The sequence below is a fragment of the Anomaloglossus baeobatrachus genome, chromosome 8 (assembly GCF_048569485.1).
Source record: "Anomaloglossus baeobatrachus isolate aAnoBae1 chromosome 8, aAnoBae1.hap1, whole genome shotgun sequence".
Taxonomy (NCBI): Eukaryota; Metazoa; Chordata; class Amphibia; order Anura; family Aromobatidae; genus Anomaloglossus; species Anomaloglossus baeobatrachus.
Window position 1 is genome coordinate 54,118,364 of NC_134360.1, and position 4,705 is coordinate 54,123,068.

Sequence of the window (4,705 nt, forward strand, 5' to 3'; positions counted from 1 at the left end):
GCGCCTTGTGGTTCCACACACTTACCCAGGGCTCTGGGGCTTGCCTCACTCTCGGGAGGCCACTACATCTGACTGCACCCACCATCAGCCCCAGGCACCCCTTAATCTGCAGTGGCAGCCCCCAATGACCGCAATACCGAGAGTGGCGTCACGACAATCCTAAAAGAAGACATCTTACCTGTGATCAGAACCGTCCCACCACGTGGAGTCCCTGAAGGTAATGCACTGCTACACCGCACCTGTGGGGCTTCACACCAACAGAAAATCAGACCAGTGATTGTGCACCATACACAACATCCCCACAACCCCACAGGAGCCGGGACAAAAGCAGTGAACAGCGGGACTGCAGGAGGGAGCCCTCAAATCGGGGCAGTCCCGCTGAATCCGGAATGGTTGGGAGGTATGCTAATACACTCTTCATTGATTCCTGGGACCCCATTCCTAAGGGATGTTTTCCTGAAAGCACCTTTCTTCCTCCAGGGACCCCTTTCTGAGCCCCCCTTGTGTTTTTTATAACTCTTTTGGGACTTCCAGCCTGGAGACACAATACCTCAGGTTCTGATCATAGATTCACTGTGATCTGCCTGCTCTTTCCCGCAATTATTACAGAGAATCCTCAATTTCACTTATTTCACGACATCCTGATTAGCCTTAAGCCTGCTTTACACCTTACAATTAGGTGTGCGATCTCGTATGCGATGTGACACGCCCAGGTTGCATACGGGATCTTATGAGATTGCACGTAGGTCGTTCATTTGCTGTCACACGTGCGTTAGTAGTCTATGTTAAATTGATCAATTTTGTGTGCGATCCTTTAGATCATGTGTTCTGTGACGTATGCATTGGGCACCTTTTTTTTTTTTTTTTTTATTTATTGACTTGACAAGCGTGTGTAATGTGTAGGGATGCGTTTTTACTATGTCATCTGCCATTCAGCTCTGCTACATGGCCGCTGACAGCAGACACAGACAGCCATGTAGCAGAGCTGAATGGCAGATGACAGCAGACACAGACAGAGCCGCACGATCAGAATGAACTCGGGTGAACCTCACCCGACTTCATTGTCATGCTGCGGCTCTGTCTGTGTCGCGCCCTGATTAGCGGTCACCTGTGAAGGATTCACCGGTGACCGCTAAACTCCTGAGTAACTGAATTGAGCAGCCCTCTCTCATATACTCACCGATCCCCGGCGCTGCACGGCATTCACACTGCTCCGGCGGCTTTTACTGTTTTGAAAAAGCCGGCCGTCCATTAAACAATCTCGTATTCCCTGCTTACCCCGCCCACCGGCGCCTATGATTGGTTACAGTGAGACACGCCCCCCACGCTGAGTGACAGGTGTCACACTGCACCCAATCACAGCAGCCGGTGGGTGTGTCTATACTGTGTAGTGAAATAAATAATTAAATAATTAAAAAAAACGGCATGCGGTCCCCCCCAATTTTAAAACCAGCCAGATAAAGCCATACGGCTGAAGGCTGGTATTCTCAGGATGGGGAGCGCCACGTTATGGGGAGCCCCCCAGCCTAACAATATCAGCCAACAGCCGCCCAGAATTGCCGCATACATTATATGCGACAGTTCTGGGACTGTACCCGGCTCTTCCCGATTTGCCCTGGTGCGTTGGCAAATCGGGGTAATAAGGAGTTATTGGCAGCCCATAGCTGCCAATAAGTCCTAGATTAATCATGTCAGGCGTCTATGAGACACCTTCCATGATTAATCTGTAAATTACAGTAAATAAACACACACACCCGAAAAATCCTTTATTAGAAATAAAAAACACAAACATATACCCTGGTTAACCACTTTAATCAGCCCCAAAAAGCCCTCCATGTCCGGCGTAATCCAGGATGGTCCAGCGTCGCTTCCAGCGCTGCTGCATGGAGGTGACCGGAGCTGCAGCAGACACCGCCGCTCCGGTCACCTCCATGCAGCAAATGAAGACAGCCGCGCGATCAGCTGAGCTGTCACTGAGGTTACCCGCTGTCACTGGATGCAGCGGTGGATGCAGCGGTGGCCGCGGGTAACCTCAGTGACAGCTCAGCTGATCGCGCTACTCACCGCCGCTCCGGTCACCTCCACGCAGCAACTGAGGTGAGTAGCGCGATCAGCTGAGCTGTTACTGAGGTTACCTGCGGCCACCGCTGCATCCACCGCTGCATCCAGTGACAGCGGGTAACCTCAGTGACAGCTCAGCTGATCGCGCTGCTGTCTTCAGTTGCTGTGTGGAGGTGACAGGAGCGGCGGTGTATTCTGCAGCTCCGGTCACCTCCATGCAGCAGCGCTGGAAGTGACGCTGGAGCATCCTGGATTACGCCGGACATGGAGGGCTTTTTGGGGCTGATTAAAGTGGTTAACCAGGGTATATGTTTGTGTTTTTTATTTCTAATAAATGATTTTTTCGTGTGTGTGTGTTTATTTACTGTAATTTACAGATTAATCATGGAAGGTGTCTCATAGACGCTTAACATGACTAATCTAGGACTTATTGGCAGCTATGGGCTGTCAATAACTCCTTATTACCCCGATTTGCCAACGCACCAGGGCGAATCGGGAAGAGCCGGGTACAGTCCCAGAACTGTCGCATATAATGTATGCGGCAATTCTGGGCGGCTGTTGGCTGATATTGTTAGGCTGGGGGGCTCCCCATAACGTGGAGCTCCCCATCCTGAGAATACCAGCCTTCAGTCGTATGGCTTTATCTGGCTGGTTTTAAAATTGGGGGGGAACCGCACGCCGTTTTTTTTAATTATTTAATTATTTATTTCACTACACAGTATAGACACGCCCACCGGCTGCTGTGATTGGGTGCAGTGTGACACCTGTCACTCGGCGTGGGGGGCGTGTCTCACTGTAACCAATCATAGGCGCCGGTGGGCGGGGTAAGCAAGGAATACGAGATTGTTTAATGGGCGGCCGGCTTTTTCAAAACAGTAAAAGCCGCCGGAGCAGTGTGACTGCCGTGCAGCGCCGCGCCGGGGATCGGGGATCGGTGAGTATGAGAGAGGGGGTAAGAGGGATAGACTGACATGGACAGAGATAGTGACCGACTGACAGAGATTAGTGAATGACAGACATTGTGAGGCGCTTCAGAACGCAGCTTTTCAGCTGCGCTCTGAAGCGGACCATTTTTAAGCTGCGGTGCAGAGCGCACACCTGCGCACATAGCCTGAGACATCAAAATCGTATGAGGGATGTCACACGTTTCAATTGACTAGGTTCGTGCAACAAAACGTCCAATGTATGAAGAATAAACGACGTGTATGCGATCAACGTATTTTCGTTCAATCTTGATTGCACGTAGGTGTCACACGCAAATACGTCACGAACGATGCAGGATGTGCGTCACTTACAACTTGACCCCGACGACGGATTGAAAGATTTATTGAAGCGTGTAAAGCAGGCATTAGTTCACATGATGCATAGCAACCACTTATCGGAAACGTGCGGCCTTCTAAATATTTGTCCTAAAGTGAAGCCTTGTGCCCTCACTCATATCGGCGTCATGGTTACACCTCTCGGGAAGTTTGACATTATTCATCCTGATGAGGGAAATCATATTCCCACCGTTTGGTTATAGAAAATCCCATTTTGAGCAACTTTTATCAATAAACAAGATGGTAAATGTGGATATTTCATGTATCTAGTATTTGTAGATCTCACACGGAGATACCAGGGATCGTGAAGATGGAGATTGTGCTGTATATGAGACAGGGCCTGAAATGGGAATAGTCCCCTAAGTGAAGAATGAGGAAAGCAGCGCAGGGAAAGTCCAACATTACAGTAATATGGTAACGTGACCGCCCGTCTCATATTTACACCCTGAAGGATCCTTGTATGAATACGAGAATCCATGACCTATCTCCAGAGTCTCAGCAGCCGCTCACACGGTATTGTATCACATATTGTATGTATTATATTATATATTATATCACACATAATATACACTAGTTATTGAACCGGCGCCGAAGTGAGTGCGTGCGCATACGGCAATCTCCGGCGCCATTTATTGAAGGCGCTGTCTCATCTGACTGACACAAACTGGTGACTGGGGATATTCACAGAGACAGGATCTTCAATAAAATGGCCCTGGAGATTGCGGTATACGGATGTGCTATTTCAGCGCTATTTTATTGAAAAATTCAACTACATAGTGAATACGTGAATATGGCACTGGGCACACGCCGGCCAAACGGTTCGATCCCGATTCGGAATGGAATGATTGGTTCAATGTTAAATAGCGAATATAGTGAATGAAAGAATGAATGTGTGTGTAGTAGCAGATAACAGAGAACAGGAGCATGCAGTGGTTGGCGCAGGTTATGTCAGTGAATTGGCCGTATGTGTGTGTGTATTGTCAGATTAACAGAGCATCAGCGCGCACCCTTGTGGTTGGTGCAGGTGACATCAGTGAATTGGTTGCATGTGTGTGTCTGTGTGTGTATTGGCAGATAACGGAGAGCAGCAGCATGCGGTGATCGGTTTGTGGCGCCCCTGACCTGGTCAGGCACCACTGAGTACTGCACCCATGCTGGGGACAGTACAATACAGGTAATCCAGAAGGCTGACCGGGGTGTGGTACACAGGCGCATAGTGATCAGGTCTCACACATGTACCCATGAGAGGACCCCTGGGGATCCCAGGAGGGGGAAAAGCCTTCACCTTCACTGGAATAGTGGAGGGGGTAGAGCCTCCATCTCCT